General features: G+C 36.4%; 1 protein-coding gene across 2 annotated transcripts in view; it reads left to right on the forward strand.

The window, feature by feature from the left end:
- The first annotated feature begins 210 nt into the window (after window positions 1-210).
- Window positions 211-14,500, forward strand: part of LOC141548030 (sulfotransferase 1 family member D1-like) — a 35,407-nt gene continuing 21,117 nt past the window's right edge. Inside the window, exons 1-2 of one of the 2 annotated variants that reach the window (XM_074276790.1) lie at window positions 211-303; window positions 416-600. The gene's annotated coding sequence lies outside the window, so the exon portion shown is untranslated. Of the gene's footprint in view, window positions 304-415; window positions 601-14,500 lie in introns of those variants that run through there. The other variant, XM_074276789.1, reaches the window with a different exon arrangement.

Genomic DNA, 14,500 nt, shown 5'->3' on the forward strand with positions numbered 1-14,500 from the left:
AATTCCTTCTTGGATTTTTTATGTTTTTTTTAACTCCAACAAGAAGCAAAAAGACCTTGTTTAAAAAATAATAATAATAATAACTTGTCCAATCTTGCTCCTTGGGATTGAAACTTTTTATTTCTTCCTTGGCTCCATGCCCAAGGCTCTGCACTCACCATGGTAAATGAGTCCTCAGCCAATGGGCCCTCCCTATTTTGTGTCCAGGAACTCTTGTTCAACTTTAGACTTTTAACTCCTTACATAGCAGCCACTGCAGAATTTGCACGTTTCTGTTTTCTCTTCCTGGTAAGTCTTTGACAGGTAAGATGGGATATTTATTTTCTTCCTGTTCTGATATTTCCTAATTTGCTTAAAAAATCAGGTCTATGAGCCAAGTCTACCCTTTGATCATTTCTATGTGCTTTTCCTCCAGTCATTTGAGGGTTTTCAAGTAGCTAATAGACATGTCCCAAGAAAACTGTGTTGTCACTTCGAGGTAGATATAAATTGACAACGGAGATCCAGTTATTGAAAATAAAAGTGCAACAGACTGCAACCAGAAGAAAAAGGGAAAGAAGACTATTTTTTTGGGCAAAGACTGAATACTTGATCCAGAGGGTAAGTCCTTTTATTCTCACCCAAGACTATTTTCATCATATGTTTGTGCTCCTCAAATACCTAAGTTGTCAGACAAAGGACACTGGAGAACACTGTAACACATGTAAAATGTATGGGATTGCCTGTCATCTAGGGGAGGGAGTAGAGGGAGGGAGGGGAAAATTTGGAAAAATGAATACAAGGGATAATGTTATTTAAAAAATTACTCATGCATATATACTGTCAAAAAATTTATAATTATAAAATTTAAAAAATAAATTAAAAAATAAATAAATAAATAGATAAATAAAATAAAAATCAATTAATCCAAAAAAAAAAAAAAAAGAAAGAAAGAAAAAAGAAAAGAAAAAGATAGGAGAGACTTGGAGATAATTGAAGATAGCAGGGAAGAAACCAATAAATGTGGAAGGTTCAGTATTAGAAAGGAAGATCACTGGTCATTTGGATGGGGAAAATGGGAAGGCATGAGGAGAGGGATTAGTCTTGGCACAAAGAAGTCTCTGAAAACAGGAGAGCCAAATTCAAATCCTACCTCAGACATTTGTACCTAGGTGACTCTGGGCAAGTCTATATATATTTATATAGAGAAAAAGATTGATAAGATAAGAGTAAAACTTGCACTAACTACTATATAGCTGGCTTACTAAATAATAATAGCAAGCATTTATGAAATGCTTTAAGATTTTCAAAGTGCTTTACAAACTCTATCTCATTTGAGCTTCACAAACACGCTGGAAGGTAAATGCTTTTTTTTCATCCCCTTTTGCAGATGGGAAAATTAAGAAAGTAGAGTGCTATGGTGGAGGCAGGAAGACCTGAGTTCAAATCAGATCTCAGACACTTACTAGCTGGGTGATCTTGGGAAAAGGCTCTTGATTTCTTTCTTCCTAACTATTCTCATTCATAAAATGGAACTAAAAATAGCACCTTCCTCCTAGGGTTGTTATGGAGACTAAAGGAAATTATACTGGCAAATCACTTTGAAGACCTTATAGCATTAAGAAAATTGTAAATACAATTAATGTCATTACTCTAATGTGTTAAATTAATAAACAAACATTATTAAGAACTTTCTATACACCAAGCACTGTGCTATATATGGAGGATGCAGAAAAAAGAATCAAATAATCTATAATGTTAAAGAGCTTGCATTCTGTTGTCAGAAGAAACATACCACCATACATATAAATAGAATCAAAATGAATCCATTGTAATGATTCAGAGGTAAAGGTAGAGGAGGAAGGACCAATAATCAGAGAAATCCAGAAACAGGAATGACCTTGACCTTGTTCTAACACAGTTTATTAGCTATGTGATCCTGGGCAAGTCACTTAACCCTGTTTGACGCAATTTCCTCAACTGTAAAATAAACTGGAAAAGAAAATGGTCAATCATTCTGAGTATCTTTGCCCCCCCAAAAAATAAATAAATAAACAAACTCCAAAGAGTTGGAAAGGACTGAAATAACTAAACAGAAAGTTGCTGATTTTTGATTGATTGAAGAAAAATATTACTAGAAAAATACAGTTATCCGAAAGTCAAATGAGTTAATGCAAGGCAGTATAAGATGAATCTAACTTCGATTAGAGGCAAGGGGCAACCATGAAGTTAATTTGGGTGTTTGCTTGAATTAATCTAGTTAATTAATAGTCTAAGTTACATAATTCAGGCATAGATTGGACTTGACAGCTTCTGAGTTCCTTTCTGACCCTCAAATTTTATGATCCTATAATATAATGTAGACTTTATCTATTAAATGGAGGTGATAAATTCCAACTCACAAAGTTTATTATAAGAATCAAATAACTTCATATTTCTAGAAGGGATCCAAAGAATGCTGAGGATTCTTTTCCAATGTATAGTATTTTTGCTTAAATGAATTATTAATAATGATAATAGTTATAGTTTAAGATTTTCTTTATCTTATCATATTAAGGGGCCATAGAATACCTTTGCTTAACCCCCGATAATGGGTTAGTCATTTTTTCAGGGACTGATTGTTTTTCAAATGATTAGAAATATCCTCCGGAGAAAATTACATTGCCAGAGTCCTTGTTTACAGAAGTAAACAATAGGGGCCCATTAAGCATCCCTGATGTAGGAATTTGGAATACTCTGGGCAGAGTAAATTGAAGGATCTTGACTCTGATACTTGAATTTTTAAAATCTCTGGAGTTTAAAGATAACTGAAATTTGCTAATTTACTATATTGATCTAATAAGATATATTTTGGGAATTTCATGATGACAATTTTTATTTTTTTAAGACACTTCATTTCTTAGTCAAGGAACAAAAGGTACTATTCTTCATTTCTGGAAGGCTTTCCTCCTCCCTTCTATCTACTCATCATGGAGGAGCTCAACTCCTCTTCAAAAATCTATTCAAGTTTGATCCTTTCCTTAAAATAACTCACCCATGAAAGCTTTCCATTCTGTGATAAATTTATAGCAATCTTTCATTTCTATGAATATCTATAACATCTAATGTCCTATGCCACTAATTGGTATTACCAAATGGAAAATATAGTATTTTCCCCTTCTACCCCCAAAAGTCTGTTATGAGAATCAGATTTCATATTTGTGAAAATCATCTAAATAGTACAATGGCATTTTCCAAAGTATAGTATTATCATTATAATTAGCCCTTAATAATTCCAATAATTATGATTTAAAATCAAGTCCTGAATAAACACTATACATATCAACATCCATCACTTGAAACATTCTGTCTCTTTACAATGTAATTATGAGCTCTTTGATATCTCTATTACCTAGCACAATGTTTCTGTTCCTAACAAGAACTTAAGAAATGTTTATTGATAATAATTTTTTATGTACTTGTACTTTGGATTTTTCTCATTGGGTTGAAGGGAAACCGCTCAAGAGTCTATGGATCAATAATCTCTTTGTCTCCATTCCAAGTGTTCTAGTGGAGAATAAAATTGCTTGAACTATGGTGCCACTTACACACAAATGCTCCATACATTTAGAAATATTTATGCCCTTCCTTTTTCTATAAATTAGCGATGATTCTATGCTTATGGCAAAATCCAGAAGCTATTTCAGGAGCTTGGAATCTTGGAAAGTAGATGAAGAAAGGAGAGGCTGTTGTATCCTGGGTACAATAGAAAGGTGAAAAACTAGCTTGCTGAATTCAGGGGCAAAATCTGAGACTTGGAAACTCTGGTCATGCATTAGATTCTGTCTAGTCTGAGAGGCTGTGAAAGACAGTATCTGTATCTTCATGATCTGCAATGGGAGGAACCAATGGAGAGAGCTGTGAGGTTAGCCAGTGAGATCAGTCTCAGTCTCTTACAACAGATGTGAATTGTAGATGCTGGAGGGCCTCCTGGGATTGGCTTTACAGAGGTTACCCTGGACAGCAGAAGCACAGGGTGATGCAGGACAAAGATGTTAATGATTCTAATATGATAACTTTAGAGATACTATGGAAACAGCTCTCCTGCCTCATCATTTGAAATTACTTGAGCTTGGTGCAGAGTTTATGAGAGCAGCTTAACCCTCACCAAGAACTTGCAGTTAACATCTTAGAAAAACAAGCTTGTTAAGAGTTGAACATGTTGGTTGCTCCCTTATGCCCTTCCCAATGGTTCCAGAGGAGTCATCTAGGGCTCAAATACCACTTTCTTTAAGAGATCTTGACAACACACACACACGCACACACATTTGTCTTCCCTATGAAATTACCTTCTATTCAATAGCTAAATAGGTAGATAGATATTTAGATGGATGGATGAATGGAGATATATATACATGCATCTTACAAAATATATATATAATATACAGATATATATAAAGCATAAACTATATGTGTGTGTCCCATTATAATATGTGCTCCTTGAGGGCAGGGTCCCTATTTTTGTCTTCCTTTGTATCCCCAGTGGTTAGCAGAATATTTGACACATAATAAGAACCTAATAAATGTTTGTTAACTCATTAACAGATGTCATTCCATAAATTCATGGACTTGCCCCCACTTCCCACCCCTTAATATTATCTAAATTATTTTAAATTGCATGGCTAGGAGTAACCAATCTTGTGAATGATACTATGGAGTATATCCAAACTCATTCCCCATCAACTCTTCTAGTCCCATCGTTAGGGCTACTACAATACTAGAAACATTATTGATGTGGCAGCTGTACTGTATGTTGCCTTTGATGGAGCCTAGGAGCCTGATGCTTGAAAACTAAATTATAGAAAATGTGTAGTACCCTACCAATTCTATGCAACATCAATACTAAGCAACAGGGAAAGGACAAAACCTATATTGGATATATGAAAGAACTCAAGCATTTGAAAGACAAAATTTGTCTTGGTGAAGACTGTTAAATAGTAGCTTTGCAATAGGCTTCAAGATCACCAAGCAGGGCTCTGACAACGTGACAGGACCAAGGGATTTGGTTATGCCACCAGATGGGATGCAAAGGCCAGAGAAGATTAAACAATAGGCAAGTCTACAGTTGAGGCAGCTAGGGATCAACTGACAAAACTGGGCACCTTGGTGTTGCCAGCACAGGGCAATACAGGGCATGCTAGGAGCTCTGAGTCACACATACACAGATTTCACTAGGTTTAATGTGGGTAAAAAAGAAGAGCCTACAAATGGGCAAAAGTAGAGAACAGCCTGCAATAGTAAAGCACAGGCTTCCAGTCTCCAGTCCGTTAACATTGTGAGCTAAGGTGGGCCCAAATTTTAGATATGAGTGGACCTGTAATTCTTGACTCCTTTGTGTAGGCACTGGTGCCCTAATTGAAAGATACAGGCAATGACCCTACACAGAAGTGGTCTCAGAAGGGCAAAGTCCCACCACCCCTACAATGACCTGGACTAAAGTTGTAAGAGGCTACAGGACCCTAGAATGAAGGGCACTTTGGGGAAAGAGCAGTCTCAATGAAAGCATTCAATCAAGTGCTGTATCTCAGAAGATGAAAGGAGCCAGTTATCAAGACTCTAAAATTTAGGTTTCTACCTCAAGAGACTTTGATAAGGATTAAGAACCTAGATAAGATATGATGGGAACAATATTCTACTTCCCAAGGCCCACACAGTTTGGTCTAGATTTTCAAAGACCAACCTCAGGATTTCATTAGCTTGGCTTATGAAGGGCTCAAGTGATCAATGTCACTTCCAGGTAATTTTTGTAAAAAGAAAAACTATGAGGGGAAGGTGATAAAAGAAAAGGTATATTGGGGGAAGGAATGGTCAGTAACAAAACAGTTGAAGCCCCAAAGTGAAAGGAGATAGAAAACAGAATAAATGGGGGAAATACAGTCAATAACAGTCATTGTAAAAAATAATTTGAAGCAAGTTTCTCTGTGAAGGCCTTATTTCTCAAATATAGAGGGAACTGAATCAAATTTATTTTTTAAAAAATAGGCATGTCCCACTTGATAAGTAAACAAAAGATATGATCAATACCCAAAGGAACATAAAGTTATTCACATCTTTTGACTTAATACCACTACTAGGCAGGAATACCAAAAGAGATTTTTTTAAAAGAATGGATAAGACCTCTATGTAGAAAAATATTTTAGCAGCTCTCTTCTCAGGGCAAAAATTTGGAAATTAAGGACATGTCCATAAATTGGGGGATGGCTGAATAAGTTGTATATGTGATTGTCATAGAATATTATTGTTCTATGGGAAATTATGAGCGGGATGCAAAAAAAAAACAAAAACTTGGAAAGTCTTCCATGAACTCAAGCAAAGTGAAATGTATTGTATACAAAGTAAGAGCAATGTTCTGGGATAAACAACTGTAAATGATTTTGCTATTCTCAGCAATAAATGATCCATAACTACTTTGAAGAACTTATGATAAAAAATTATCAATACTCAGAGAACCTGATTTTGCCTGAATACAAATTTAAGCATACTCTCTCTGTGTCTATGTGTGTCTCTCTGTTTTTTTCTTCTGTATTTCCTTATTTCTCTTTGTATCTCCTTCTCTCAATCTCTCTTTTAACTTTGTTCTTCTTGAAGGTTTTTTTCTAGGGTAGGAGATCCATATTTTCTTTCACAACATGACTTATGGAAATATTTTTTATAACTTCCCATGTGGTTTCTTAATGAGACTGGGAATAAGGATAAGGGAAAGTATCTGGAATTCAAAAGTTTAAAAAAAAAGCAAATATAAACAATTGTAAAAATTGTAACTAGGGAAAAATATTAAATAAATGAATGATTTTTTTTAAATCATCTAGGAGGCAGAGCCAAGATGGCCGAGAAGGCACATGCTCTTTAAGCTCCTCTCTCTTGCCCTCATTACCAATCTTTGAATTTAGCCTCAAAAATAGTGCTTGCCTAGTGAAATTCGTGAAGACTAAAGGTACAACTTACCAGCTAAAGATAATCTGGAGGGCTGCCAGAACAGGTTTGTCTAAGGGGCTGGAATAGACCAGTGGCAGACAGGGAAATAGGAAAGTTTGGCATCTTGAGTGGACCAGGGACGGGGGTAGCCTCTGTGACTATAAGAGCAGTGGAAACAACCCTTCCATAGACTGACTACTTTGCCTTGATTGTAAAGCAGGGGACCAGCAGTGAGATAAGAACCAGAGGTACAGGGTATTCTAAAAATGCCAGAACTATACTCCCCCCCCCCCCCAACCAGAAGTGACTCAGCATAGAGCAGCGCAAAAATGCAGCTGCACACTGAACCATGGCCAGGGCAGCAGCAAATCTACACAGCAAGGGGGTACAGCCTGGGGCAGCCTCTAATCTGCACAGTGGGGGACTCAGCCTGGGGCAACAGAACATCCACAGCAAGACTGTGCTTCTGTGGCAGAGACACTTCCCATCTGGGACAGAAAAACTTCCAATCTGAACAGAGGTATTCAGCTGGTCAGCTATTAATAATCACAGCCCCACAGTGGCCTCAGATTGGGGCAGTGACACTTTCACTGCTCACACTCTTGCCTCAAGGCAGTAGTTAAACCACACAGTGGGGTTCTTAGCAAGGCATCCCCCACAGCCAGCCAGACTGTGCAAACCTGAGTCACTTCCTTTGGGGAACTATTTCCCAGAGCAGTCCTGTACCTGGCCACTCTTTGTAGCTGGTTGACAGGCCGGCCATATACCTATCCCTGTTCTGCAGAGGAAGTTGGTAACCTCCTGGTCCTGAAGGCAGACCCTACAGACTTTTTTAAATGGGTAAAAAAAAATTAAAAGGAAAATTGATAGCTTCTATACAAAAAGAGAGCAGGTTTTCAACCCCGAGGAGACTAAAAGCAGACACTCTACAGACAATTGTTGGTCCCCAACACAAAAGGCCCTCCTTGAAGAGACTATTAAAAATCTTAAAAGAGAGCTAGAAGAAAAATGGGGAAAGGAAAGAGAAGCTAAGCAAGAGACTAACAACTTCCTGAAATGTGAATTGGAAAAGGTAAAAACTCCCAGGAAGTGTAGGAAAACAGAATTTGTGAATTGGAAAAGATAAAGAACTCCCAGGAAAGTAGAATTTGTGAATTAGAAAAACAAAATAACTCACTAAAAAAAATTAGTGAAATGGAAAAAAATTCCATAGAGCAAAATAACTCATTTAAAAACTCAATTGGAAATATACAAAAAGAAGTAAATAAAAGCTAATGAAGAAAATAACTCATTAAAAATCAGAACTGAACAAATAGAAATGAATGATTCCCTGAGACATCAAGAATCAGTCAACCAAAACAAAAAAAAATGAAAAAATAGAAAGAAATATCACATATCTACTAGGGAAAACAACAAACTTGGAAAATAGGTCTAGGAGAGATGATCTAAGGAGTATTTGACTTCCAGAAAATGATGATGAAAAAAAGAGCCTAGATACTATTTTACAGGAAATCATCAAAGAGAACTGCCCAGAGGTAACAGAATCAGAAGGGAAAATAGGCATTGAAAGAATTCATCAGACACCTTCTGAAAAAGACCCTAAAAAAACACTCCACGGAATATTGTGACCAAACTTCAGAACTATCAGACTAAGGAAAAAATATTACAAGCAGCCAGGAAAAAACAATTTAAATATCGAGGTGCCACAATAAGGGTCACTCAAGATCTGGCTGCATCCACACTAAACAATTGAAGGGCCTGGAATCTGATATTCCGAAAAGGCAAAAGAACTTGGAATGCAACCAAGAATAAACTACACAACTAAGCTGAGCATTTTCTTTCATGGAAGAAGATGGACATTTAACGAAACAGATGAATTTCATTTGTTTCTAAGGAAAAAAACAGATCTAAACAAAAAGTTTGATCTCCAACCAAGAGAAGCAAAAAAGGTAAAAGGATCTCTTGAGAACTATATTTCTGATGTGGATATACTACACATGTATAATTTGATCTTACTTATATAACATAAAAAATGGAAATAGAAATGGAAAGGGGATAGTATCAGAAAAAGGGAAAAGGGAAGATAAAAAAGGGAAACTACATCCTATGAAGAGGCAAAGAAAAAACTTATCAGATCTGAGGGAAATTAGAAAGGGGGAGGAACATTCTGTGAATTTTACTCTCATCAGAGTTGGCTCAAAGAGAAAATAATTGGCATATGTATTTTACAGAGAATTCTCTCTCATCTCACTAAAAAGTGGGAGAGAAAAGGGGAAAAGGAAAAGAGTAATAAGGGAAAGGTATAAAAAAGGGGAAGTAATCTAAAGGGAAGAGGGAGGGATACTAAAGAGGGAGGGTTATGTGATGCAAGTGGGGCCCATAAGTTTAATGCTTGGGAAGGAGTTCGGGGGGGGGGGGGGGGTAGGAGGCAAGGGAAAAGAAAAAGCATAATCCGGGGATATTATGATGGCAGGAAATACAGAATTAGTAATTTTAATTTTAAATGTGAATGGGATGAACTCTCCCATTAAGCAGAGGAGGATAGAAGACTAGATTAAAAGTCAGAACCCTACAATATGTTGTTTACAGGAAACACATTTAAAGCAGGGAGATACAGAGTAAAGGTAAAAAGCTGGAGCAGAATCTATTATGCTTCAGGTGAAGTCAAAAAAGCAGGGGTAGCCATTTGAAAGGAATTAATGAAAAAAAAAATAATCAAATGAAGGTGGTCTAGCTGTACCTGATCTAAAACTATATTACAAAGCAGCAGTCACTAAAACAATTTGGTATTGGCTAAGAAATAGACTAGTTGATCAGTGGAATAGGATAGGTTCGCAGGACAAAATATTCAATAACTATAGCAATCTAGTGTTTAACAAACCCAAAGATACCAACTTTTGGGATAAGAATTGATTATTTGACACAAACTGCTGTGAAAACTGGGAATTAGTATGGTAGAAATTAGTATGGACCCACACTTAACACCACATACCAAGATAAGATCAAAATGGGTCCATGAGTTAGGCATAAAGAATGAGATCATAAATAAATTAGAGGAACATAGGATAGTTTATCTCTCAGACTTGTGGAGGAGGAAGTAATTTGTGACCAAAGGAGAACTAGAGATCATTATTGATCACAAAATAGAAAATTTTGATTACATCAAATTGAAAAGCTTTTGTACAAACAAAACTAATGCAACCAAAATTAGAAGGGAAGTAACAAACTGGAAAAAATATTTTTAGAGTTAAAGGTTCTGATAAAGGCCTCATTTCCAAAATATATAGAAATTGACTCTAATTTGTAAGAAATCAAGCCATTCTCCAATCGATAAATGGTCAAAAGATATGAACAGACAATTTTCAGATGATGAAATTGAAACTATTTCCACTCATATGAAAGAGTGTTCCAAATCACTATTGATCAGAGAAATGCAAATTAAGACAACTCTGAGATACCACTACACACCTATCAGATTGGCTAAAATGACAGGAAAACATAACGATGAATGTTGAAGGGGATGTGGGAAAACTGAGACACTGATGCATTGTTGGTGGAGTTGTGAAAGAATCCAACCATTCTGGAGAGCAATCTGGAATTATGCCCAAAAAGTTATCAAACTGTGCATACCCTTTGATCCAGCAGTGCTACTACTGGGTTTATATCCCAAAGAAATACTAAAGAAGGGAAAGGGACCTCTGTGTGCCAAAATGTTTATGGAAGCCCTTTTTGTAGTGGCTAGAAACTGGAAAATGAATGGATGCCCATCAGTTGGAGAATGGTTGGGTAAATTATGGTATATGAATGTTATGGAATATTATTGTTCTGTAAGAAATGACCAGCAGAATGAATACAGAGAAGCTTGGAGAGACTTACATGAACTGATGCTGAGTGAAATGATCAGAACCAGGAGATCATTATACACTTCAACAACGATACTGTATGAGGATGTATTCTGATGGAAGTGGATATCTTCAACAAAGAGAAGCTCTAATTCAGTTCCAATTGATGGACAGAATCAGCTACACCCAGAGAAGGAACACTGGGAAATGTATGTGGACTACTTGCATTTTTGTTTTTCTTCCCAGGTTATTTTTACCTTATGAATCCAATTCTTCCTGTGCAATAAGAAATTCGGTTCTGCACACATATATTGTATCTAGGATATACTATAATGCATTTAACATGTATGAGACTGCCTGCCATCTAGGGGATGGGGTGAAGGGAAGGAGGGAAAATTCAGAATAGATGTGAGTGCAACAGACAATATTGTAAAAATTTACCTATGCATGTACTGTCAAAAAAAGTTATAATTATAAAATTAATTTTAAAAAATAAAAATAAATTTAAAAAAATTTTAAATCATCTATAAGGGTTTCATCATGGCTTCAAGCCTTGGTTGGTAAACCGTAAGAAGCAACTCACACAAGGGGAGCTTCACTCAGCTAAACCAGTTCATTGTGTCTTCAATGTAAGTTCTCCTTGAATATTGTTCCCCTGCTCTGACTAACTAAAATCCCCAAAAGTATATCATTTTGTTCCAGCTGAGAACTGACCCACAATTATTGGTTTTGTCCTCAAGTCATATTCAGCATTCAAAGATCAGTCTGTAGAGAAACAAAAGGCAGGACATTAGATAAAATGTTTGACCAAGAAGCCTTTAAGAAAGCATTCAATTGCTTTCTTGCTTATTTTAGCAGAAGTTAGTTGGTGTCTTCCACAAATCCAAGCCAAAAAGGCCAAGGATTATAGAGAAAATATGATAAGCACTAGGGCCAAGAAGAGGCAACATGGAGGTCATTGTTCCCTGAAGGTACCTACCAGGGAACACAGGGATGTCTAACCTCTGGATATTTAAAAAGAATAAGGAAGTGGAGCCAGGACTGCAATTGCTTAGATAAGGCATTTTAAAGGCCAGCTTGAGTACATGGATGGAGAGCTCCCTAACTCTGGACTAAGAATGTATAGAGTGTTAGGTTCTTACTAAGTGCTAAGTTGGTACTTAACAATTCTCTAGCTCAGAATTCACACCTTTAGTTCAAACCTTTAAGGGAGTTTTCACCTTGAAGGAATACTTTAAAGAAGCAAGTTCATTGGTTGAAAGAGTTCCCACAAGCCCCTGCAGTACCCACAAGCCCATTATCTGGGAGGATAAAAAGAGGCAACATTGAGTCTGGAGAGCATTCTGGATTGGGTCAAGGAGAAGACATCCTGTTGTGGATTCGCGCTAGTCCAACAATCCCACACTTTTGGAGGGGAAGAAGAGGATTCGCTCTGGAAGCCTCCCAAGAAACTTGCTCACAGAGGAAAAGATTACATAGAAAAGAACTGTCTTCCCAGAGAAGGATTACAACTGAGAGACCAACAGAACATTACAAATTCTAACACTTTCTAATACTTCTAATGCTTTCAATAACTTTTTTTCATATTTTTCCAATGTCTTTCCAAAAAGAATTAATTATCCAAATAGACAAGAGCCTACCAGGTGTGTATATCACCTGCCATTTTCCCTGTGAGCCATTGGAAATGATTGACACTTCAGAAATTTCTTGTGGATTTTGTGTCCTCATACTGGAAAAGTCCCACTAGACAAATGAAGGCAGTTTTTTCCTTATCTTCCTCTGCCATGGAATTCTAATATTGCTTGTAACATACTTGTAATGAAGGACTGATTTCTGCATAGCAGTCTGAGCCATCCTAAAATCATGTCATGATATACTGAGCTTCCATGATTCTCTTAATATGAGATGAGTAATCCATATGCATACTAATATTCCAAGTCTTTATTGAAATCATTATTATATGTGATGCCCAAATAGTATGGTATACAAAAATGATACTACTAACTCTTTCAATGGTTCCTTAGTCTTCTCCTTTGTTTTGAGGTTTTCTCTTTTTCTATCTCTCTCCAGGTGCTTGTTGCCACCCATCTGTTTCCTTTTCCAACTGTTTCCTTCTGTCTGTTAAAATACAAGCAAACTCTCTCTCCCAGGCAGTTAACCTATCTAATTTCCTTCTATAGAGTACTTGAAGAGTAGTATAGTAATATGATTAGAAAAGGCAGTCACCATATGGATGATTTATGAGAGAGATCCAGAGAGTAAGTGGCTTGGAGAGTGCCATTGAAGATCTGGGGAAGGAAGCAATAACGAGTAGCTGTGTTTCATCTGATCTAAGGAAGATTACCAGGAGAAGGGAATAAAGTTTAAGGCTGAGAAATGGGTTTCTGCTGCATGCAATAGAAAAAAGAATCATAGAAGACTTTAAAATCTAATTCTGTCTATACAAATTCTAAATCATGAGTTTCTTCATACTCTCTTTTCTGATTTCTTCAGTTCTCATTTAGAAAAAATTCAATTTCTTTCAGGGATAATCTAAGACATACAATATGAGGATCTAAGACATACAATATGCAAAATTGCAACAGGACATTCCATTTCTGGAAATTCCACTCCTTGTTGTTACTCAGCCATATTCAGTTCTTCATGACCCCAAATTAGGTTTTCTTGGAAAAGATACTGCAGCTGTTTCTGGACAATGTCCAGTTACCTGAGATATATCTTGCCACTGGTCCCACATGGCTCCAGAGGAAAAAGTCAGGCTGGTGATTTTGCACAGGATTCCTTCACGTCAATTTAATTCACTTACATATCACAACATTACCTTCCTGATGTTATTGCCCTCTTCAAGAACAAAAGACAGATGAACAATAGCTAGAAGGAGCTGCCATTTTCTTCTCCAATTCATTTCATAGATGAAAAAACTGAAGCAAACAGAATTAAGTGACTTGCTCAGAACACAGCTATTAAATATCTGCAGCCAGATTTGAATACAAGTCTTAACCTCCTTGCCTAGTTCTTCAATCTGTAAGATGAGATGGAAAAGAATATGGTAAACCAATCCAGTATTGGGGGGGAGGGAGAAACATACCTCAATGTGGTCAAAAAGAGTCAAACACAACTAAAAAATGGTTGAACAACAGGAACTTCCTGAGTCTAGGCCTGGTACTTTAACTACGGTGTTATCAATGTAATTTCTTCTCTCCTTGAATTATATTTATTTTACATAACCATATTGTTGATTTCAATTAAGTTCTAATGGGTTTCAGTTTTAGATGAATTGATATTACATCCTTAGTCTGTACTACTAATTATAGGACCACAAAAGAAATCTTAAAGATTGTTTGTTTAGTTCCCTCCCTTTACAGATAAGGAAACAGAGGCAAAAAGAGGTTTAAGTGACTTGTCCATTGTCACATATATATAATATGGGTCAAAGACAATATTTAATTCTAGGGCCTCTGGCTCCAAAGCCAATCAATACTTTCCACACTGTACCAGGATATCTATTATTATGTATATCTTTAAAGTGATTTAAAGTAGTGTTGAGCATAGTGAAATGGAACTTGGGAGTAGTTTTCCTACCACATGTCAAACAACAAAGCAGATCTTAAAATGCAGCAAAGTCAGCACCAACAGGTACTAGAACATATCTGAAAGAATCCTCCCTAAAGTAAATAACAGAGAAAAATATAACTGACCAGTTAGCTATTCAGACAATAAACAAA

This window comes from Sminthopsis crassicaudata, chromosome 6 (assembly GCF_048593235.1).
Source record: "Sminthopsis crassicaudata isolate SCR6 chromosome 6, ASM4859323v1, whole genome shotgun sequence".
In the NCBI taxonomy this organism is placed as follows: Eukaryota; Metazoa; Chordata; class Mammalia; order Dasyuromorphia; family Dasyuridae; genus Sminthopsis; species Sminthopsis crassicaudata.